Source organism: Schistocerca serialis, chromosome 2 (assembly GCF_023864345.2).
Source record: "Schistocerca serialis cubense isolate TAMUIC-IGC-003099 chromosome 2, iqSchSeri2.2, whole genome shotgun sequence".
NCBI classification, from domain to species: Eukaryota; Metazoa; Arthropoda; class Insecta; order Orthoptera; family Acrididae; genus Schistocerca; species Schistocerca serialis.
In genome coordinates, this window is record NC_064639.1 from 1,118,380,229 (window position 1) to 1,118,405,703 (window position 25,475).

Below are 25,475 nucleotides of genomic sequence, written 5' to 3' on the forward strand. Positions count from 1 at the left end.
GTTTTCAATTTGCGAACTTTTGCATTTCTGAGTTCATTATAGTTCAGCATTGTAGCAGGTGGTTAGAAGTCCCCTCCACGCCTCGGTCAGGATCTGTGCGCTCTTTGTGCGACGCGCGAGACCAATTACGCGACGTACTGCCCTGCAGATTGACTCGGAACGGATTAATCTCCCATCACTGACACACCTTTAAATAAGTCTTAATAAGGGTCGACAACCTCGCTTTGACCCCCTGAGAGAGAGCTAAAATTATCACAGCTCTTATGTCAGTGCAAAAAATTCCTGCTAGAGCATTATACTAGGGGTTGAAAATACCGCTCCAGTTGTAAGATTTTTTAATTTTGTTTTTTAGTGCTTAAACCAAGACCGGTTTCGAGCTATTAGATGCCCATCATCAGGTGTGATAATTTTGTTCTGTGACCTTGAGCGCCGTGGTGGGGAGTAAAGGACGCAGCGTACCAGTAGCGAGCGCAGAGCGCAGAGTCCGTACTTTAAGTAATGAAAAATATAAAAAAATAAAAATAAAAAAGCCCTTACAACTAAAGTGATATTTTCTGCCTCTACTTTAACGTCACTAACAAACGCCCTATAGCAACCCATCGATTATCAAAAGTCTCTGAGACAACTGAAGTGGTAAACGAACGCTGCAAACATAACTACAACATTATAATAAATGAAAGTACCAGTTTGCTGTTTCCGAATCAATATGCTCCGCAATACTGTAGAACAAAAACAAACTGGTGCTTTTCATTTATTATAATGTTATTTTACCAAGAACCGTCGGAAGACTCTGTTAACATATTAACTACAACAACTGGTTTCCAGCAACTTCCACTGATGACCTTCTCCATAAAAAAAGGATGATAACAGGCTAAATTCAAAAGGGATAATTTATTGTCTTCTCTTACGCCTAACGAAGTCCACCTTGTTCATTTAACAACATCCCGAGCTAACTAATGGCTCCCTGCTCTGCCATGCGAGCTGTTCTTACCGTGCCCACCAACTAAACCAAACTTCCAAATTACAGAGTGAAATTCCACGTCCACGCACGGCAACGCAATTGTCTATTCAGTCGAATGTTTCTGCACAGAGAGAATCTCTTTACTGGTCACAGAGATCATTCATTACCGACATGATACAGGCAACACTTTAAATATGTCTTCACCCCACACGGACCACGACTCCCAGTGCTACCCTCGCGGAATTGTAACCGCGTTCCAAACGCAAAATTCCCCTCGTAATTTCCGGAATCAAACTCTTTCTTCTTGTATTCCTGCTGACCAGTACGGATTGGCGCCGCTGGAATCACAGCCTGATCTTATTGCAGGTGCATTTTGGCATTTCAGGCGCCACCCATACCATACCTCGTCTCGTACTAAACAACCGTCCACATCGCTAAATAGAATTCCTTTATTTATTACGCCGTTTAGACAACTGCGGCCATCACATACCTGCAATTAAGAATAAAGGAACATATAGAGCCACAAGCGTTCGTTATACAGCACCAATCTATAAAGGACGAAAAAATATATTTCATAAATTTCACTCACTAAAAAGCTTAGAACTTGAAAAATGCGGTTCAATGTCAGTATTAAAACCCTATTCCAGGTTTACTGATGAACTAATTGACGCCATCTGAAAAGCCAATTGAATGAGTATGCAAGGGTATAGCCATTTAAGTCGTGTTTTGGAGTTTGAATTTGAATATTCAAATTTTTAAGACTAACTGACTTTGATAGGTACGAAAAGAAGAAAGTAATAAAGCAGTGGGTTGACGAGCCGATTACTGATAGTTTTTTAATACTGACTCTTAACTTTGTTTAGCATGTTCTAACCTTTTTGGCGAGTGAACTTTATATAAAAAAATATTCTTTTAATTCTGAATTTTTCGTCTTTTGTAGCTTGTATAACGCTTGTCACTCTTTACGTTTCTTTAATCGTAATAAGAGATTAAATACAGAAATTTTATTTACCGGTCCGCACGGCTTCATTCAGGAAGTGTACTAGAACTTTTACACTGATACGGATTTCTTGGATTTATATCTTCTGACGATAATGTCATACATCTCTGACCATCGTCACAGTTTTGGGGAGATTGCCTTTTCCCAATAATTGAGATTTTTGAAGCGTGTAACGCTGTATTTGCACAAAATTAAAATCAGTACACATGACGATCTCTAGGAAAAGAAAATTGTCGTTAGTCTGTTCAAAAGCTGTCTGGGCAAAGCACCAAACCAGCAATCAGACAGTTCCTACAGTAAGAGAAGGCGGGATCTATAATGAATCCTCTCCTCTCTCAGTTCTTACGTGATTTCCATTGATACTTGCATCTATCTGATTTCAGTCACACTGTTTTCGACCACTGTCAGTAAGGTGGAAAAATTTCTTCTCGCCGTACAGTCGAGATGAAGAATCAACGAAATGCAACTGACAGAAAACTGAAGCGAAAGAGAAGCTGCAAAAACTTAGTCCGAACCTGAATGGCACCAGATCAGGCTATGGCGGCATCTGAATGTGCCACGAAGTAAGAGACGATACCGTCTCCCATACTAAACACGCGACTTTTGCTGCAACAGATGCCGTCGACAAGCAGACAGTTAATGTAAGTGACACAAAAGACACCAGAATTCCAGACGACTGCAAACAGACGAAGAGAAACTGTCTCGTGAAATCTTCACAACCGAAATCGTTGTAATCACACTGACATTTTCCCGTGTTTTTATTCGCCACATCAGAATACAGAAATAGCTAAAAACTGAATCTAACCCTAAATAATGACATTTATTCGATCATTTCTTTAGTACTTGTGTTCTCAACCAACTTGAAAATTAACTAAACTCCGCAAGAACAGGCCATGAAAGCACAACGGTACCGACCGGCAGCCGTGTTATCCTCAGCCCACAGGTGTCACTCGATGCGGATATGGAGGGGCATGTGATCAGCACACCGCTCTCCCGGAAGTATGTCAGTTTACGAGACCGGAGCCGCTACTTCTCAGTCAAGTAGCTCCTTAGTTTTCCTCACAACGACTGTAGACCCCGCTTGCCAACAGCGCTCCGCAGACCAGATGGTCATCCAACCAAGTACTAGCCCAGCCCGACAGCGCTTAACTTCGGTGGTCTGACGGGAATCGGTGTTGTCACTACAGCAACTTCTCAAATGTATGCACAACGTCCCGTAAGTCCTCTTTACTGCAGACTTTACGCCATGTCGCTATTGTTGAACATCATGATTGATGTTGACCCAAGTTGTGATGTCTGAAAAATAGCTTAATGGCTAAAACCTGGAGAGGATTACTTGTTTAGCTTATAGAAGGAGATCGCCTCACAAAAATAAAATAACATATACTTACGTAATTTCTCCTAATCTTGCTGACCGTTGGTACAGTTGGTAGCCCTTCTAATTTGTTTGTGAAATAAAATCTGTAAGTGATGCCCTATGCTTTTAACATATGCTGTGTGTCTACCAGTCAACAGTAAACACAATATGAGCTGCTGCTTACCGAAACACGACAGTAGCAGGAGTATTGTAAACATGGCAGGACAGCCACACAGAGGACGCATTGAAAGCGGCGCCGCTTCCACAGTAGCAGGCAGAAGACGACGGTGCCTTCTTCCGCCATCGCTGCAGGTGTACGGCGTACTTATACGCGAAACTTGTAGGGCGCCACTGCTGTAGTCGATTGCCGATTATCTAATCAGTCGGCTCGCCTTTGGTGCCTTCATAGAAATATTACGTAATCCGTGCGGCACTGATGCACTCTGGATTTCGGGTAACGATTAACGATCGAGGTAACATTTCGTGGGTACACAGTGCAGAATACCCTGTACCAATGAACGAGTACTTCAGCTCCTGTAGTTTGTGTAACTAGTAAAATACTGATCGTGTATGTTTCATACCTTACATTTTTCCCTTACTCCTCCTCTCCGAGCCTGCCTCGCAAAAGACGCTCATTACACTGCAGTGCATGTACGTCTCGGGTCACAAATCGAAAGATGATCTACAATACCACTACTTTAGTATCAAAGACTGTAGATTCATTTATCTAAGAATCTTCCTGGTAAGAAAACAATTACTAGACGGGCAGCGGAAATTACCTACGTACTAAAGAGAACACTAACCCTGCACGTGATAAGTTTTATACTTAAGTCATGGATCTCCAAAATACGGCCTGCGGGCCATATTCGGCACTCGAGTGGATTGAGTCCGGTCCGTACCTGAATGAAGGTCTTTTAAATTAGCGAGCGATCCTTGCCACTCGTTTAATTCTTGAGTGGCAGCTAGATGCATTGCTTTCGTTTCTTCATAAATAATAGATACGGCACCGGATGAGCTGTGTTCGCTTTGTTGTTATTTCAAGTTTCTTTCGTTCCAGTACGTGTGCAATACATCAATTAAAACTAAGAAAAATGGGTAGTTAATGCATCTTCAGTGGAACGTGGGATGTGAAATATTTCGTTACAGAAGTAGACAACTACCCGACGTGTATTACTGTTCTTAAGGAATACAACATTTGTCTCCTCTACGAAATAAATCATGGTTCACAGGTTGATAAATTAAAGGGCATGGTACATGAACAGTAACTCAAGACACTGAAATGGGGACTTTGTTTTCAACAAAAAAAAACTTACGAGACTTAGGAAAGGCAAGCCGCTACGAAGGCATGTTACCAATTTGGCAATGAAACTGCCAAACAAGGCAACGCCTTCACCGACCTTGATTACATAAAGAGGTTCATTTGAGTTACAGCTGAAGAACTGTTCCATGACAATACAGAACAATGTAAAGTAGATACTCTTTCAGTAAATGCAGTGATTCGCTGAGTTGAAGTATCGCCAGTAATTTACCAAATCAGTTATACTGAAGACATCCAAGTTTGCTCGGTACTCAATAACACTGGTTGAATCTACAATCGTTTCTGGTGCTGCTCAAGTACTGTTGTTTTTAGGGCTTTTGACAACATTACCGAAGTTACTGAAGACTCACCGTAACTGATAACCTTGCATGGTACAGCAAAACGTGAGGATATCTTTCAAGGGGTACAATACTCTTTAGCTGAAAAGTACAACTGTCCTCTTTCTTGACTGACACCTGTTATACAGATGGGAGGAGAAATATACGTGGCAAATCTGCAGGTATTGTTGAAAGACTAAAATCAGGATGTGAAACAAATGGTGTTACCAAACACATGACAACACTGCGTTCTTCATCAGCACTTTGCCAAAAGTCAATGTGTAATGTGTAATGAAGCCTGTAAATTCTGTTGTTAATTTCACTCGATGTCCTGGACTTAAACACTATCAATTCAAGGTTTTCCTAGGGGAAGCAGATTCTTTGGCAAGTGATTTTTTACACCAGGTGGCAAGAAAGTGGTTTACCAGTGGCAAAATTTTGTCAAGCTTCTTTTATTTGAGAACGGAGATATTTAGGTTGGTGCATAAGTTCCTGGCGGTTTTCCGTAAGCTGTAACAGATACACATAAGAGACTTTAGTCATCAATAATAAGTTTTCCTCCATTATTTACAACAATCTTACACTGCTAGTTAACTTTTCGATTCTATGACTGAAGAAATCACGTGATTTTGGAACGAAGAACTCGTCAGCTACGTTCGGTCCGCATTTTCATCCGGAAAAGAAGTTTTTCGAAGCTTGTCCGGCAGAGAGCAGGAAGGTAAAAGTCTGAGAGCGCAAAATCAGGTGGATAATGCGGACACAGAAAGACTTCACAACCACACTCCTGGCTTTTTTTTTTTTTTTTTTCAGTCTAGCAGAATACGAGCGGGTGTTATCGTGAAGAAGGAACACTCTTTACGCAGTCTTATGGTCGTTGTTCTTGGATTGTTGTTGACAATGTATGTCACCAGTGATGGCCACACCTTGGAGAAGCAATTCGTAGTACGCCACATCATCTCTGTTTCACCAGATGCAGAACATGTTTTTTGGATGTGTGCGACGAGTTGCTGCTTTATTTGGACTGTCATTCCTTTCTTTTCATTATGTTAGCATAAAGACACAATTTCTGGTGAAACAGGATAGCAATGGTCGCTGTTGTTCACGAGTCAAATGATGACGAGGAAGGAGAGATGCTCATATGGCCTCCTGCTGACTTTTGTGATTTTGATTTAGAGCATGCGGTACTCATAGACCCGATTTTCGAACCTTTCCCATCGCAAAAAACTGTCGCACGATGGTAAAATAATACAGTTCATCACATTTGCCAGTTCTCGAATACACTGGCCTGGACCATTGTGGTTTAATGTGATTAAATGATATTAATCAAAACCCTTAGGTCTTCCTGAATGTGGACAGTCACTAATTCAAAACGATTCTCCGAAAACCATTTTCTTGCCGTGCTGTGTCCGGTGGCGTTATCCCCGTATACTGCGCAAATGTTTTTGGCTGCCACTGCCGAAGTCACCCCTCTATTGAACTGACACAGAAGAGTACATCGGAAACGTTCCGATTTCTCCACTTGGCACTCCATTTTCTGGCGTCCACAGCTCCATTCACTATCTCCAAATGACAAAATCACAACAGGTATACTCACATAACAGTGCATTACAAATAAAAACTGAAAATCGATAAATAAACCCATATCACACGGAGTACCAACATGTAAAGTAAAAACGCAAGGAACGTAGCGCACAAACCTAATATTTCTGAATGAGAGATACAACCCTGTGGAAGCCCTTTCAGGCAAAGAATGGTTACGCGAACTAGCGTTCGTGACTGATGTTGCCCTGCATTGAATTAAAAAACTCAAGGGGAGGATTACATTGTTTGTGACCTATTGTCATATATTAAAGTTTTCAGAGAGAAACTGATACTTTTTGAACGCAACGTCAGGAAGCATATTTTCTCACTCTCTGTCATTTAAGTCATTAAAGGGTGCCACCCATTAAAGGGTGAACGTGGTTCAGCTTTTGGACTTTTTTTATAATGGAATTACATGGTGATCCAAAGAAACGTTTCTCTTCCTGGCTCCCAGACGTAGATGCTCATTCCAATGATATCCAAATTTTCTGGAACCCCTCTTCCCTGAAGTAGGAGATTTTCAGGCAGCACTGCAAATGGAGGTCATTGATCTGCTAGCTGATGATATCATGAAGAACAATTTTAAAAGCGGACGGCTTGTTCAGTTTTACGAGTTTCTTCCTGGACAAAACTACCGCAAGACTGAGGATTTTGAGCGAGCATTGTTATCTGTATGTTTCATTACCTACAGAAGTGAACAAATATTTTCTTTCCTGAAATTTACAAAATCGAAATAGAGAAGTAATCTGCGTGACGAACATTCATGATACCAGAATGATATTTTCACTCTGCAGCAGAGTGTGCGCTGACCTGCCAGAGATTTTTTATTCATGCAAAAGAGAAAGCCACATTTTGAGAAAATTTTGGATTCAAAAGACTAATTTGATACTTAATCCAAAGTGTACTAGAGAGAAGTAGCGTGTACCTGAGATTTTGACTGAATACTATGTTTGTGTTAAACAGCAACAAATTTCTTCATTTATTTCTGATAATCTCGTTATTTGGCCCCCACGGAGAGTTAAAATTTGATTTGTGGTCCTCATGATCTAGCAATTTGGAGATCCTAACTCTAAGTCTTAACAGAAATAACATACTTCTTTAAGCCGTGAGACTGTTTCATGGGACACTAACCCTGAAGGTTATAGTGTGACCGAATTATAACACACTAACGCATTACAGCCAAACTACTAGATTCTGCCACGTAAGTTCGAGACTGATCTAACTTTTTCTTTGTGTCATCAGTCTTCCGACTGGTTTCATGTGATCTCCCACGATGTCCTCTCTTGTACCAACCTCTTCATCCCACAGCAGTACTTGCACACTGTCCTTAAATACGAGGGTTGAAACTTAAATAGTGGCAATTACTTATTCACAACCGATACAAAGAGTTACATGTTTGCACCTGTTACTGTCCTTCAAAGTAGTCACCAGCGTTTGGTAGAACCCGTTGTCAGAGATGAGGAAGGCGTAGTATACCGTTAGCAGAGCCTGTTCTGTTGGTGGTGCGAATGGAGCGGTCTAAAGCCTGTCGAATCTGTCGAACAGTTCTGAAGCGAATGCCACGAAATGGTTCCTTCATCTTCGGAATCAAATCAAAGTCATAAGGAATTAAGTCGTATTACTGTTCGTTTTTGGAGCATCACCTGCGAACAGCTTTGCGAAAGAAGCGGCGACACTTTCTGCGCAACCCACCCATCATTCTGCACGACAGTGCGCCCGGGCGCATACAGCGTAAGCTGTGGCTGCTCTGTTCGGTCGATGGGACTGGGAAGTACCGTACCATCCACCATACTCCCCGGACTTAAGTCCTTGTACTCGTTATCAACGACCTCCGCAGAACTCAAGGACTTCGAACGTGGTCAGGTGACTGAGTGTCACTCGTGACATACGTCTGTATGCGAGATTTCCACACTCGTAAACAACCCTTAAAGTTCATAATGCACGGACTGTGGCGGAGAGGTTAGACGACAATAACATACATGTAACGGACTGGCCTGCACAGAATCCTGACCTGAATCCTACAAAACACCTTTGGGATGTTTTGGATCGCCGACTTCGTGCCAGGCCTCACCGACCGACCTCGATACCGCACCTCAGTGCAGCACTCCATGAAGAATGGGCTGCCACCCCCAAGAAACCTTCGAGCACCTGATTGAACGCAGGCCTGCGAGAGTGGAAGCTGTCATCAAGGCTAATGGTGGCCAACACCATACTGAATTCCACATTATCGATGGAGAACGCCACGAACTCGTAAGTCATTTTCAGCCAGGTGTCCGGATATTTTTGATCACATAGTGCAGCTGCCACTACTAAAGTCCAACCCTCGTATATTTCATTCTTAAGGGATTTATACTGTTGTATTCCTGTCATTCGCTTAACATTTTTGTACTTCCTTCTATCAAAGATAAATTACATTATTTTTTAAGTTACCCAAGGTTTCTTCGCAGTTACCTTCCTTATACCTATGTTTGTCTATCCAACGTCTATGACTGTCGTTGTTAGAGATGTATACTCCTCTTCAACTGAATTGTCAACTCAGGTATTCCTTATCAGAGTATCAGCACCCTTAGCTAACTTCAAACATACCTCATCACACCTCAGTAATTCAGCATCCCACTTCCTTCCACACTAATTCTTCCGAACGATTCTCTTAAACTTCATTCTACTCTCATCATGACCAAATGCTATCTCCATCTTTTTCTGCCTCTCGGTACCCTTTACATTCCAATATCGGCTTTGGGAATCCTTTCTGACCGTGATGTCATCCATATGGGATCTTACCGTTCTCCGGCTCCTTTCCAGGTATATCTTCTCCTCTTGTGATTTTGCAACAGTGTATTCGCTTCTACCATCACCATTTATAGCGGAACTCAATTAGTCTTTCTCCTCTCATTCCTACTGCCAAGCCCATATTTTCCTGTAACCCTTCCTTCTACTCCTTCCCATACAACCACATTCCAATCCCCCATGACTATTAGAATTTCATCTCCCTTTACCTACTGAAATACCCGTTCAATATACTGATGTACTTTCTCTACCACTTCATCTTTTGTTTATGATGTTGACATTTATATGTCTTCTTTCCATTTCACTTTACTATTTCTAGATTGAGCCCTTGCATTTCCCTTTTCAGATTTCCTTGCTTCCCTACCACGTTAAGATTCTTACATTATTCGTTGGAGCCGGCCGCGGGGGCCATGCGATTCTAGGCGCTGTAGTCCGAAACCGCGCGACTGCTACGGTCGCAGGTTCGAATCCTGCCTCGGGCATGGATGTGTGTGATGTCCTTAGGTTAGTTAGGTTTAAGTAGTTCTAAGTTCTAGGGGACTGATGACCTCAGATGTTAAGTCCCATAGTGCTCAGAGCCATTTGAACTATTTATTCGTTGGAAAGTTACGCTTTCGTTGGTTATTAAATCTTTTTCTCATGGACACCTCCTCTTGCAAGTTCCCTCCCGGAGATCCTACTGGGTGACCAATCCTAAATATTTCACTAATGGAGATATCGTCAAGACATTTACTTTCGATTACAGGCAACATGTCCTATGGATAAACATTATGTATCTTTAATGGAGTAGTTTCCATTAACTTCTGCATCTTCATCTCGTTGATCATTTTTGATTCTTCCGCCTTTTTGGGACATTTACGCACCCAAATGACAAGGGAGTGCCCTGAACCCCTGTCCGCTCCTCACCGCTTTTTGAGAAGGCCATTGGCAGAACAAGGGTGACTTCCAGAACAAGGGTAACTTCCTCTGCCGGGTTGTCTTTGGCAGCCGTTGTTGTTGAGTTTTGGTCAATACTTTGTCACTAGCTGTGTTCAAAGCCAGGACACAGGACGTTTCGGTTACTAGTCAAAGGTTTCGTGGCGTGGCTGGGGGGGGGGGGGGGGGCGCTTGCGAAGTACTGATGTACATGTAGATGTAGATGACACACTGGACTATTTGCAACTCGTCCCATTTCCTCCAAGCCTCGCTTAAGTATCCTCAACGAAAATCCTTGTCGACTCTATGAGGGTCTTAGCTGCAGATTTCTGGACCCGCGTAATCAGGTGGAGATTTGTAGGACTCCTCTTAATAGGTCAAGGGTGCACTACATGAACGATACAACTACTCGGGCAACAGAGTACTTGTGGAGGGCTCATTATGGTTTTTTAGGCTAGGTGGTAGTTTGAGGTACTTCGATGAACACTCGCCAGTCAACACTGAGAAAGCGAAATCAGATCACATTCAGAGTAAAGACATCAGCAAATTGTCGAAGTATTCATTACAAAATTCCCTAATTTACTGTCCTCTAGGAAATTTGTCGCGGTCAAAGTATTCTTGGCACCGAGAAATGACTGAAAACCAGAATGTAAACCTCTGAAATATTTAGCAAGTTGTAGGAAAGACAGATTAGACGCCACAGAAAAGGTACTTTTCTTTGCAGCGGATAAAAATACTGCGTCTGTTGAGGTCGAAATTGAGTGTGACAGTGAAGTTGTCTGGACACGTATAACACGTCAAGGTGAAATTAAGCTAATTGATGGATATTTTTACCGGACACCCGATTCCGGCGTGACACTTAAAGAATAATTCAAAGGAAGTCTACGCTCAATAGCACGGAAATACCCACATTATGCAGTGTTATAAGTTCAATTCTTTTATCTTGGCGGTTCGCGCATGCCCGCCCAGACGCGGGAGATTGTTGCGTTGCCAGTTGTACGCGCTAAGAGAAGCAGCGCCATAGTATAGTTCGCAAACTTGCGTTTATGGAGGAGCGCGCAGTTTATGAAGTAAAGTCACCACGGCCGCAATAACCCTTTCGCAGCTACAGAGACGTGCTCCCCGCATTCCGCGATGAGCGCCATTTTGTCATCACTGCACTGCTCGCCTGTGCAGACACATGGTGTTTCGACCGCTTTGACACACTTTATGATTCGATTTCACAAAAACTGTTTGGCCCAAAAGTTTGATTTTTACACATCTTCTTGACAGATACCTTCCCCCCATAAATGACTTAATTTTGTTTCGATGTTCAACGCAGTTATTGTGCAGCATTAGATGTAGTAAACCATTGCACGAAATTTTGAAGAGTTTGCAGAGGTAAAAGTCCATAGCGTATACTTTCGGTATGGTCGATTTTAGTTGCCACTAGAAATTTCAAAAAATTACATTCAAACGAATAAAATTCATGAAGTAAGACACTTCGATATTGTTTTTAAATAAAGAAAATATTAAGCACCGATCAAGGATTGAACTCAGAACCTTTCGCTTAGCAGCTATACACTTTAACCATTTTTTTAAATATTTTTAAAGGGGTGGTAGTGGACCGGTGGGGGCTCGGGGGGCAAAGTGGGCAGGGGTCGAAACCCGTAGGCCTGGCCACAGTGTCCCCCTCACCACCACCGAGCCAGTGGTGCATAGGGAAGTGGGAGACGCAGTAAACAACAGTAGTGGAAGGCGTTGTTGTTATTTATTTATATGCATGTGTTTTTGTAACATTCACTATTATCATGAAATTATGTGAACACATCGGCGAAAGAGAAAAAGGAAAAGCAAAAAGAAATAAAATCCGCGCAATCTGCGACGCGCTCTCCCATTCGCGGAGGTCAGAAGTAGAATCGATCGTAGGCGGTTTAGACTCAGACACCGCCGGGGGAGGAGGGGTAGGTGCCCTCTGAGCCAGGCACCCCCCAACTCAGTGGAGGTCTAACAAAGATCACTCGAAGATAGTTAGCAAATAGTGTTCGGTAACGTGGCGTGTTTTCGAGAGCTGCAAGGGCTGTTCGTAAATAGGTCCAGAAGTCGAGGCGGGATTTAGGTCCCTCACGAAAGAGATAAGCGACCGCCCACCCTTTCACCCACGTAATAGCATGACATTTGGCGGCGGGAAAATGTCTGTCCTCCGGGTACAGAAACATTCGAGGTTCGATTCTGTCTGGTGGCACCCGGAGATAGCAGGCAATGATTTGCTGCACGAAGAGCCATACATCTTGCGATGAGACGCATGTCAGACGGTGTACATCAGTGTCCAGTTGCTGGCAAAGGAGACAAAGAGGGGATTCTGACAAGCCAATGTTGTGTAGTCGCTGCTTCGTGGCAAATTTCCTGTTGACTATGTGATACCACAGTGCCCGGACGTTCGTAGGGAGGAAGGGCTGGTGGACGGTAGTCCACACTAAGGGCCACTGGATGGAGGGATGTTTGGTCTCCACCACATTCCGGGGACTGTAAAAATCCTTAGTCCTGGGTGGGCGCGTATCTGGGAGACTGGTATGTATGTAACTGTAGTCGACAAGAAAGGTCGAAATATGGGACAAATGAGGCACGATATGGCCGACAGATACCGGTGGTGAGGTGGAAGCAGGTAGGAGGACCTCAAGCAAGCTGCGTGTTAGAGATGTACCCTGGCCCATCCACTGTTTTCTCATGGTACTCATGTACAAGGCTGCAGCTCGCATACGGACATTGACGAGCCCGACGCCACCATCCCGTGAGGGCAGGGTAAGTGTCTCATAACGGACTTTAAACATGGAACCAGCCATGAGATAATAGCCAAAAGCAGCCTGAAGGTTGCGCCCAATTGCAGTTGGCAGAGGGAGAACTTTAAAAAAAAAAAAAAAAAAAAAAAAAAAAAAAAAAAAAAAAAAAAAAAAATTCTTTATTCAAAACATTACATTACATTATTCATATAACCCACTACCTAACTACATTAGTGGGTCTTACTAATGATACAGTTAATGTAGCTTTTTCTACACTACAGGTACTTCTATTAGTTTTACTCTAGTCTAACCGCTACGGGATTCTAAGCTACTTAATCCGAGTCTACATTCTACCTGCAGCGTTACAGGTGTGCCAGTGCTACAATAAACCTACTGGTGTTGGCCACGGCCCACTGAGCTAATCCCAGTGGGCGTGCCCCTGGCACTGGGCTGGCCTTAAGTTGGTGTCGCTGCAGTCTACTCTAGGTATTATTCTATCTTCTACATCTAATCTAATCTAACTATATGTCTTAATTGGTGTGCGGTCAAATCCGGTGTTTTTTTTTTTTTTTTTTTTTTTAAAAAAAAAATTCTTTATTCTCAATATTCTTATATCATACAAACAACCCACCACCTTATACAATTAGTGGGTCCTATTTGATACATTTGTATTTTATATTAGTACTACAGCTAACACAATTTGTTACTTTTCTGTTGCTCACACTATGGGCACTTCTGTCTATTTTCCTACATTGTTATATTCTACTTATGCTAAGCTACTTCTACCTGCAGCGTTTACATTTGTGCCAGAATAGTATAAACCTACATTGTTGGCCTTGTTCACCGAGCTAATCCCGGTGAACGTGCCCCTGGCACCAGGCTGGCCGGAGTTTCGATACGCTGCAGTACTATACTAATGGTTTCTATCCTAGCTTATCCTACGTCTACTCTATCTTAACCTAGTGTCAAAGTTGGTGAGTGTCTCAAATCGGTAGTTGGGCGCACCCTACCTCCTAATCCCAGGCATGGCGGATTCCAGCCGTAAAGCGGCTGGCCAAGTCCTCGCCTCGGCGGAACAGGTCAGAATGCGCAGAGTCTAATTTGGGAATAGTTAGGTCTTAATTGTTGTTCCTTAAATAGTCCCTTATCACTTTGAGTGATATTTCGTTAGATAATTTATTCAAGATTGTAAAGTGGTCCTCATGCCTGAGCAGGTGATACGTGTCGTGATTTGGTAATTGCTGACGAAGTTGCGCGGCTACATCGTCGAAGAGGTGGCACTCATACACCACGTGTTCCGGGGTGCCTGGTGTGGCCCCACAGTCACACGCTGGTGTCGCCTGTTTCCCAAACCGGCATAGGTATGCCGGGTAGGGTCCATGACCTGTGAGGAAGTGCAGCAGTCCTCGTGATGGTGTGAAGTGTTTTAGTTGTAACCTTTCCCTAATATTGGGCAGCAGTTCATGTGTTCGCCGACCGGTTTCCTCGTTATCCCATTGTTCTTGCCAAAGTTCTTCCCCCCTTCGTTTGATTTCAATTTTGTTCCCCACGTATATCCCCATCAATTCAACTGCTTTGTCCCTGTTTCCCTTTTTTATCCAGTACCATGCTGCCTGTTCCCGGATTTTAATGTCGAGCGGGCAGAGCCCCATCAGTACTGTTAGGGCTCCTCCAGGTGTAGTTCTGTATGCTCCCACTGATCTTAGTAACATGCTCCGCTGCACTCTTCTCACAGCCATGGCAGGCATAACCCTCGTGAGTCTGTGGGCCCAGATTCCTGATCCATATCCTACAATTGAAGTCAATATGCTATTATGATATAATTTGATTAGTTCTGGTGGTAAGTGAAATCGCTTATGTCCAATTGCAATGAGACGATTTAATGTTTCCAAGGATTTTTGTGTAACGGTATCTATGTGTGATGTATATGTCCACCTCTCATCGACGACTACGCCCAGGTATCGCGCTTCATGGCGTCGAATAACTGGTGAGCCGTCTATCCTCACAGTTGGATTTCTAACTAGTTGTCCTTTTAAGAGTAGATATGTAGATTTTGTTGGAGAAATCTTCATTTTGGACAGGTGGCACCATGTACTTAGGATTGTTATGGCCCTTTCAATTTTCGGCTCTAAGTCTTCGCGGCTACGGCCACCAACCAGCAGAAGGAGGTCGTCCGCGTAGGCTATGCCCTCTAGCACATCGTCGCTGTTCTGAAGGTTGTCCAAAAGAGGTTCCATATTAACATCCCAAAAGAGTGGCCCCAGGACTGACCCCTGTGGACACCCCTTGGTGATCTTTTTGCTTACTCTTCCGCTAGGGGACGATAGCCAGACCTCCCTATTCTCACAATAGCTCCTGAGACAGCCATATAGCGACGCTGGGCACTCCTTCTCTCGCAATCGAGAGAAGAGCGAGGGCCACCACAGGCTGTCAAAGGCGCCACTGATATCCACCATGATGCCGACCACGTATTTGTGCGGGGTAGAGGCGCAGACCTCCGCAGCCAGGGCGATGGCGTCAGACGCCGATCTCCCTGTCCTGAAACCGAATTGTCTGTTACTCATCCCGCACAACACTCGATGTGCTGCCAGTCTGTCTGCCAGCAACCTCTCAAAAAGTTTCCCCAGTGTGTCTAATAGACATATGGGCCTGTAGGATTTGGGTTCTCGTGGATCTTTGTCTCGACTTTTCTTGATTATTACAACTGTAGCCCTTTTCCATATTTGGGGGAATTTCCCGAGTCGCAGACACTCGTTGTACAACTTTGTGAGAGGTGCCACCAATTCGGGAGCCAGGAATTGCACCACCTCTGCGGTGATGCCGTCTGGGCCTGGAGCCTTGCCTCTTTTACGGGCTTTTATTTGTGTAGCTACTTCTTCCTCGGAGAAGGGATATACCATATTGTTGTTTCGGTATTCCTCTAGATTTTGTCTCCGAATCTGCTGTTGTGCCTCAGAGTCCTCATTTTCGCCATCGTCAGGCAGCAGGACACGGAGGAGGACCTCAGCAGTCTCCTGCCAGGTTTCCGTCATCCTGCCCTGATCCCTGACGGTGGACAACACCATGGGTGACCTGATCTTTTCCCGCACTAACTTATATGGTACACCCCATGGGTCTGTAGCTAGTTGCGTTTGTACATATTTTTCCCAACTCTGTAGCCTCACGGCTTTAAGCTCTTGCTGGAAGTGCTCCTTAGCCTCTCTTATCTCAGCAGCCAACGTTGCTTTTCTTCCCAGACGACACTTCGCTGGTAGTACCTCCTGGCCCTCCTGACAGACTGGCGCATCTGTCCCAGCTCGGTTGACCATGGTGACGGAGAGGCCGCTACGGCTCTCCTCCTGGTTGGTACAGCGGCCTTTACCGCCCTTACGACTGCTTTCACCAGATCCTCTGCGTATCCCTCGACATTTTCGTCACCGTCGGGCAATGTCGGTATTTCACACTCCCTTGCCAGGCGATCCCAGTCAGCTCTGTTGTAGTTTAGCTGTGTCTCCCACCCCATGTCCCAGCGGCATTCTTCGTCTCCCAATGAGAACGTGATGAGATTGTGGTCACTGGTTGTTACCTGGTCCCAGACCATCCAGTTTGTTACTTTGGTGGCGAGATTGGGCGTGACCAATGTAACGTCAATGTTAGTGCCCTCGCCCCCACCTCCTGCGTAGGTGGGCGGGTTTCCTTGCTTATTGGCGACCATTAGCTGTAGCGCCATGATGGTCTCTTCAGCCTTTTCTCCTCGGTCATCTCGTGTGCCGCTGAACCACAGGGGGGACTTGGCATTTATGTCTGCTGTAATAACACATCGACGTCCCCGCAACGCCGTGGTTACTTGTGTAAGCTTGTCTAGGAATTCATCTATTGTCCGGCCGTACTGGAAATACATGTTTATGATGTATAGTACTCCAGCTGGTGTTTGTAGTTCCACGACGTTGCAGTGATCGTCGGAAAACTGGGAGAGAACCGTGGCTCTTAGCGCTTTGTTGATGATCATTATAGCTGCTCTGGGTTCTGCTCCACTGTGAATGACCTGCCAACTTGCTGCCGCAAATGGGATTCGCCCAGCCAGGGAGTATGGTTCCTGCAAACAGAGCACATCCAGACTCCTCTCCTCCACGACTCTGCGGAGTTCCTGCATGACTAATTTGCTGTTATGTGAGTTAATCTGTCCTACGTTTAAATGGGTCTCGTGCATAATATGTTCTTATATGTGATTCGGGCCAGTTCTTGTTCCAGTCGTGGGCTATTCTTCCATTTGTTATGACAGATTGACTGTAAAGTTCATCTAGATCGAATTTCTCATTTCGTCTGTCAAATACTTTTTTGATCAGGTCACGCAGGGCTCCAAAGTCGGTGGGGAGATTCATTGTCTTCAGCTGTATTCTGTCGACAGCCTCCATCACCGAGAAGGTGACGTCTCTGCCGTATTCATGACCGACACGTACCACATGCCTCAGGGCTGTGGTGAGGACCGCCGGCTCCTCCAGGCGTGCTAATTGTAGTGCGTGTTCTAGGTTGGGGTATACCCTATTGGGATCTACGCCCAAACCTTTTTGTATGCCAGAGTTGGTAGAGGAAAATGTACTGTTTATTATATTGACTTGTATGTCTTGTTTCTCTGGTACGTTCGTCTGTGGTTTTGCCACAGGATGCCCTTTTGGTCGTTCTAGGTCTTTAAGCGACCCTAGTCCCCGTCTTGGGGGAGAGGAAGCACCAATGTAACCACAGGGGTCCGTTTGTACACCAGTATCTTTCGTGTCTACTTTCATGATTCGGATATTGGTAACTCCTTGTAAGAACTCCCTAAATCTGCTGACCCTTAGTGCATCCCTCGCCCTTTTACTCGGAGACTTTCTCTTAGGCTTCCTGCCGCCTGATATGGACTCAGCCATAATCAGTTCTCGAGATAAGTCTTTGTTCTAATAACCTATATGTGGGGCAATTTCTTCCCGTGGCATTACAGTTCTTTTTTCCTCGTCTTGTACAAGGGATACATATCCCTGTTTTGCCACAGGTTTTCCTGGTGTGATCTTCTGCACCACACCTGGAGCAAGCCGGCTTTCGCTCACAGTGTTTGTGAACATGATCGAGGTCTCCACAATTATGACACCGGGGAACTACAAGGTAGTCCCTAACGTTTATCGAGTGGAACCCCATGTAGATTCTGCCCATAGTAGTGAGCTTACGCCACATATTCCCCGAAACTTCAGCTACATGGTGTACAACATCGCGCTCTCTGGGTCCAGTTCTAAATCGTAATTTGAACTCTTTTTTGAAACTGTCCAGACTCATGTTCTCAAAATTTTGTTGATTTATTGTCTCATAGATGTCGTTTTCGTTTATTGCAGTGGGTACGTCGTATAGGATTACTAAGGGATTCCGCTTTTTGGGCGGTTCACACTTGACAACCTTTTTGAGTTTTTCATGATTTAATATTTTGTCCCTGTCCTCTTCAGTCGCAACATCTACTATAACAACGTTTTTTGTTGCCTTTACCTTGTTTATTTTTATTTTGTCTGCTGCAGGATTTATAGTAGTTGTGAATAATTCCTGTACTTTTTTGATATCCTGGCCTGGCAGGGGTCTTAAGAAGACAGCCGTGTCAGGCTTTTTGGATACCTTTTCAATAGTCTCTTTTGTGGATTGTGCTTTGGTGGCCGCTTGTGCGACCACTCCTGCCCACGTTTTGGTGGGCTGTTTCCGTAGTCGTTCATTTTCCTTTTCCAATTCCTCGAGTCGTCCCTCGAGCTTCGCGCTAGCGATAGCCCAGTCGGCGAGCTCCTTCTTAATTGAGAGTACTGATGTGTTACTAATTTTACCGTTTTTGATACTAGTGTCTAACAATTGATTTATCTTAGTATGCCATTCTGTCACGTTCTCTGCGTTCTGCCCCAGGCCCTCTTCAGGGGTGGGAACAGTAAGTGTCGAACACCTCGAAATAACACTCGACTCACTCGTCTCTTGGTCAGCCATGATTTGTTTGACGAGTGAAAAAGTTGGGAGCCCGTCTCTTGCCCCGGACCGGCTCCTCTGGCATGGGGGGGGGGGGGGGGGGGGGACTGTTGCAGCTCACCCACCGACCTCGCCCCTAGGTCAAGGGCACTCCTGAGCTGCAGGGTTCAGCGCGCCGTTGCCAGCGCACTGGTCCCCGTCGAAGGCCTCGTCGTCGACGATTTCACTCGACGCTCCTCGGCAAGTGCACCCCGCACTCCGGAGAGGCGGATGCACCCCTCGCCCTTCGCCGCCTACTAGCCCGAGTTTCCACCTGAAGGCCAAGGACCCACTCCTACTCAGGTGGTGGGTCGGTCCCCCAGTCGTTCGGCGGTCTGGGCCCATCTAACCTAGCCCAGGCGATGTCACCACCTCCTGGGTTTGGCAGAACACGCCCCGGTTACCCAGGGGCGCGGCGAAGCACCCTTGCCGACTCGCGCCGCGATCCCGCGCCGATGAACGAGGTCGCCGGCATGCAGAGCACCTGCTGGTCTGTGCCCTGCGAACAGAAAGGGACTGGTGTTCGGTCCCTCGACACAGCTCCCCCTGTGCCACGCACCCTTCGCTTTCGCATCGGGTTGGGTCGCAGCTCTCCCTTTTGACGCAAGGCAGAATGCCGAGCTTGACGTCTGGCACCACGGGAAGGCGGAAAGAGCTACTTGGGAAGGAGAGGCTGTAAGAGACGCTTCACTTCCCCGAGTGAGGACTGCCGCGGCACGCCCGACTGGAAAGCGATACGCCCCAGTGCGAGCCTCCGTGCCTTACGGCGCGCCGGCAACGGGCGGGCCCGCGCCGAAACGCGCCGTCAAGCGACTGACCTCACGCCAGCATCTTTCGTGTCTACTTTCATGATTCGGATATTGGTAACTCCTTGTAAGAACTCCCTAAATCTGCTGGCCCTTAGTGCATCCCTCGCCCTTTTACTCGGAGACTTTCTCTTAGGCTTCCTGCCGCCTGATATGGACTCAGCCATAATCAGTTCTCGAGATAAGTCTTTGTTCTAATAACCTATATGTGGGGCAATTTCTTCCCGTGGCATTACAGTTCTTTTTTCCTCGTCCTCCGGTGTTTTTTTTTTTTTTTTTTAAAAAAAAAAAAAAAAAACTTTATTTCTATATCATAATATTTATACAATGTAGCCCACTACCTTAATTGATTAGTGGGCCAAAGATCTTATACATTTTACAATAACAATTGCAGCTATTCTAAATATAAGTTAGTGACTAGTTAGTAGCAATTAGCAATGTATTTTTTACTTTGGAAACTACAATGGGCAGTTAGTATGTTAACTAAGGACTCTATATGACTTAACTAAATTAATTATGTACTAGTCGCTAATCCTGCAGCGTTACAAGGTGTCAGCTTAGTAATATAAACCTACTATTTGGCCTTGCCCATTGAGCTAACCCCAATGGGCGTGCCCCTGACACTGGGCAGGCCATGGAGTTGGTCGCTGCAGGTCCCTAACAAGTATCTACAACTAGATTCTACAACTACACTTAACCTAATGTCATAGTTGGGTGCGTTGTCTAGTTCGGTAGGGTTGCTCCCCATTCCCCCTAATCCCGGGACTCGGCGGATTCTAGACTGAAGAGTCGACCTTTCCGTGCCCGGGCGGATTGGGAATAAGGTGCTGTCTTGATCAGTAATTTAATAAGTCCCCAATCAAGTGTTAGTGTGGTTCATTCAGGTAATCCCTTAAGACCTTTTGTGAAACCGCGTTAGCCAGTTTGTTGATGGTCCGGAAGGTGTCTTCATGTCTTAACAGTCTGTATGTGTCATTGTGAGGTAATTGTTCGCGCAACTCTGAGGCCACATCATTGAAGAGCGGGCACTCGTAGACCACATGGTCAGGAGTGCCCTCCGTAGCGCCACAATCACACGTAGGTGTCGCCTTTTTCCCGAATCGACATAGATATGTCGAATAGGGTCCATGCCCAGTGAGAAAATGGATGAGTCCCCTGGTTGGTTCAAAATAAGTCATTTCTATTCTTTCCCTGACGTCTGGCAGTAACTCGAAGGTCCTGCGTCCTGTTTCTTCACTTGCCCATGAAAGTTGCCATAGCTGTTCCCCTTTTAATCTGATCTCAATTTTGTTGTCAGTCCTACTCCCCAGAATTTCCTCTATCTTGTCCAAGTTCCCCTTTCTTGCCCAGTACCAGGCGGCCTGCTCCCGAATTTTAATATCTAGTGGGCAGAGTCCCATTATGACTAACAGGGCTCCTCCCGGTGTTGTCCTGTAAGCCCCCATTGATCTCATAACCATATTCCTCTGCACTCTTCTCACTGTCATGGCGGGCACCACCCTCGTGAGCCTGTGCGCCCAGACTCCTGAACCGTAACCCACTATGGAGGTGAGTATGCTGTTGTGATATAGTTTGATAAGATGTGGTGGGAGGTGGAAGTGTTTGTGTCCAATGGAGATGAGGTTATTGAGTACTTGTAATGCTCTTTGTGTTACGGTTTCAATGTGTCTACCAAATGACCACTTCTCATCAATGATGATACCCAGATATCGAGTCTCACGTCGTCTTAGAACAGGTAAGCCCTCTATCCTAACAGTTGGATTTCTTACTAGCTGTCCCTTTAGAAGAAGGTATGTTGATTTAGTCGGTGAAATTGTCATCTTTGTGTCTCGGCACCACTGTTGTAGTGTTTGTATTGTTTGTTCTATTTTTGGCTCAATGTCTTCTCGGCTTCGGCCGCCAACCAGTAGAAGGAGGTCATCTGCGTAGGCTATCACCTCTAGCACTTCATTAGTTTGCTGTAGTGTATCCAATAAAGGTTCCATATGGATGTCCCAGAACAGGGGACCTAGCACGGAGCCCTGGGGACATCCCTTCGTGATTGTTTTTCTTACCCTTGTGCTAGGGGATGATAACCAGACCTCCCGGTCCTCACAATAGCTCCTCAGACACCCATATAGCGGTCCTGGACACTCCTTCTCCCGTAAGCAGGAGAAGAGCGAAGGCCACCACAGGTTGTCAAAGGCGCCACTTATGTCCACCATGATGCCGACAACGTACTTGTACGGGGTAGAGCCACAGACCTCAGCCGCCAGGGCGATTGCATCAGATGCCGAACGCCCCGGCCTAAAGCCGAATTGCCTGCTGCTCATCCCGCACAGCACTCGGTGCGCAGCCAGTCTATCAGCTAGCAGTCTCTCCAGAACCTTCCCAAGCAGATCAAGCAGGCAGATTGGCCGGTACGATTTTGTGTCTGCTGGGTCTTTATCGGCTCCTTTTTTGATGATAACTACATTTGCCCTTTTCCAAATTTGAGGGAACTTCTGCTGCCTCAGACATTCGTTGTATAGGTAAGTCAGAGGGGCAACTATCTGGGGAGCCAGGAATTGCACAATGCCATCTGGCCCGGGAGCTTTCCCTATCTTCAGGGTTTTTATGTGGGCAGCTACCTCCTCTTCAGAGAATGGGTAGACTGCCGTATCATTTCCATATATGTTGCTTCTGAAGTGCTCTCGTAGCTGCCGTTGTTCATTTGTCTCTCCCTCCGCTGTATCGTCAGGCAGCAGGGACTGGAGAAGAACCTCGGCAGTTTCCTGCCAGGATTCTGTCATCCCATCCCCACGCCTAACGGTTGAAAGCTCCATCGGAGAGCGGATTTTTTCTCGGACCAGCTTGTAGGGAATTCCCCAAGGATCGAGAGCAAGTTGGTTTAGAACGAAGTGTTCCCAACTTTTGGATCGTACTTCTCGTAGGTGTTTGTGGAAATTTTCTTTTGCTTCCCGGTACAGTTGCAGCCATCTTTGTTTCTCAAGCCAGACGACACTGCGCTGGTAGTACCTCCTGAGCCTTCTGACAGACCGACGCATCTCCTCCAATTCGGCTGACCATGGTGATGGAGAGGCCGCCATGGCCTTCCTTCTAGTAGGTACGGCGGCCTTCACCGCTCGAGTTATTGCTGTAGTCAGTTCTTCAGCTCTTTTGTCAATGTCGATGTCCAAAAGTCCGTCACCTTCTGGCAATGCAGGAGTGTCGCACTCCCCGGCAAGTTTCTCCCAGTCGGCTCTTTTATAGTTGTATTGCAACTCCCACCCCATGGCCCAGCGACTCTCCCTGTTTCCCACACTGAAAGAGATAAGATTATGGTCACTGGTGGTAGCATTCTCTATCACTTCCCATTGCTGAATTAGGTGCACCGTGTTGGGTGTAGCCAGGGTCACGTCGATGTTTGTGCCCTGGCCCCCTCCCGCCACATAAGTCGGGGGATTTCCAGGTTTATTGACTACCACCAGCTGCAAGGCCATAATGGCCTCTTCTGCCTTCTCTCCATTTGAGTCCCTGGTGCCGCTGTACCATAGGGGGGATTTTGCATTTATATCGGCAGTTATAATTACTTTACGCCCCCGCAACGCCGTGATGACTGTGGTAAGATGTGCTAAATGTGTTTCGATGTCGTCAGCATACTGAAAATACATATTAATGAGAATGATGGTGCCAGATGGAGATTGTAGCTCCACGACGTTGCAGTGGCTGGATGAGAATTGTGTGAGAACTATGGCTCTCATAATTCTATTGGTTATGATTATTGCCGCTTTTGGGTTCTCTCCACTACTTATGACTTGCCATGTCGCAGCTGTGAAGGATAGTTTCCCATTTAGGGAGTACGGCTCTTGCAGACAGATCAGATCCAGTCTCCTCTCCTCCACTTCCTTACGCAGCTCCTGCATCACTAGTCTACTGTTGTGGGCGTTAAGTTGTCCAATGGTGATTTTTGTCATTAGTTATTATGGAGAATATGTATGTATTCTGTCATTTGGCCAGGTCTTATTCCAATCAAACATGATACGTCCATTTGCTAGAACTGCTTGTGCGTAAATGTCGTCCAAGTCAAATTTTTCCCCGCGTCTTTCAAAAAGTTTCTTGAGTAAGTCACGCAGGGCTCCGAAGTCGGTGGGGAGATTCACTGACTTTAGCTGGATTCTGTCTACGGCCTCCATTACCGAGAAGGTGACTCTCCTACCATTTTCGTGTCCCACCCGGACCACGTGTCTTAAGGCAGTGGTCAGGGTAGTCGGCTGCTCTAGTCTCGCTAGTTGCATTGTAAATTCAAGGTTAGGATAGACCCTGACTGGGTCGATGGGTGGCAATCTCACGACAGGATCTTTCATGGCTAGTTCATTGGAACTCGTTATTATGTTCTCCTGTAGTGGTTGTTTTGTATTACTGTTCTCTTTTGTTGAGATTGCCACCGTCTCGGTTGCAGGATGCCATTGCCGTTGGTCTTTAGTCGGCGTAGTCCTCCGGCTTAGGGAGGAGGGAGACTTGACTGTAAGAGGCTCAGTTTGAGTTCCTCTGTCGGTTGTGGTGGATTCTGTCTGAGTGCTCTCATCCTTTGTGGTGACTGAGGCGTCATTGAGCGATCTCAAAAACATCCTAAAGGCACTTGCCCTCATGGCATCCCTCCTCCTTTTGCTCGGGGATTTCCTTTTGGTCATCCTGTGTGTTTTGGCTTGTTCAGCCATAGTCTATCCTTGATATTAATCTTTGTTCCAAGAGTCTGTAGGTGGGGCAATTCCGCCCAGTGGCGCCACAAGGTTTTTTGCCCCTTCTTTTACAGGGGATGCAAACTGTTGTTGCCCTACAGTCTTTACGGACATGTCCGTCTTCGCCACATTTTGAGCAGGCCGACCCCCTGGTACAGTGCCTCAGAACGTGGTCGAGATCTCCACAGTTATGGCAACGCGGTACCACAATATAATCACGTGTATTTATGGCGTGAAAGCCGATGTAGAGTCTGCCCACTGTAGTGATCTTTTTCCACATTTGTGCTGAAACCTCAGCGACGTGGTGAACCACGTCACGGTCCCGAGGTCCTGTTTTGAATCTCAATTTGAAACTTTCTTTAAATTCGTCCTCAGTCATATCTTCAAAATTTTGTGCCCTCACAGTTTCATGAATCTCCTCATTTGACATTATTGTCGGTACATCATACAAGATGACCAAAGGGTTTCTCTTCCTCGGTGGCTCGCATTTGACCACCGAGTTTAGTTTAGGATTATTTAGTAGTTTCATCTTGTCCTCTTCAGAGGCCACTTCCACTATTACTGAATTCTTGCTTGGTTTGACCTTATTTATTTTTATTTTATCTTTAATCGGATTTACTGTAGTGGTGAGTAGCTCCTGAATTTTCTTAACGCTAGTGTCCTTACCGGGTAAGGTCCTTAAAAAGACCGTTGTGTCAGCCCTCTTTGTTATCTTAGCTATTGTATCTTTAGTTGTTTGAGGTTTCGGTGGCGCTTGTGCGACCACCCCTGCCCAGGTCTTGGCCGGTTGTTTCCTTAACCTTTCATTTTCTTTTTGCAGCTCTTCAACACGGCCCTCAAGCTTGGCGTTTGCTATGGCCCACGCCGCCAATTCATTTTTAATGGTTGTTAGAGCCGCCTGGCTAATATTTCCGTTTTTAATATTCTGCTCGAGGAGCAAGGTGATTCTGCTGTGTCTCTGCAACACATTCTCCTCCATTACCTGTCCT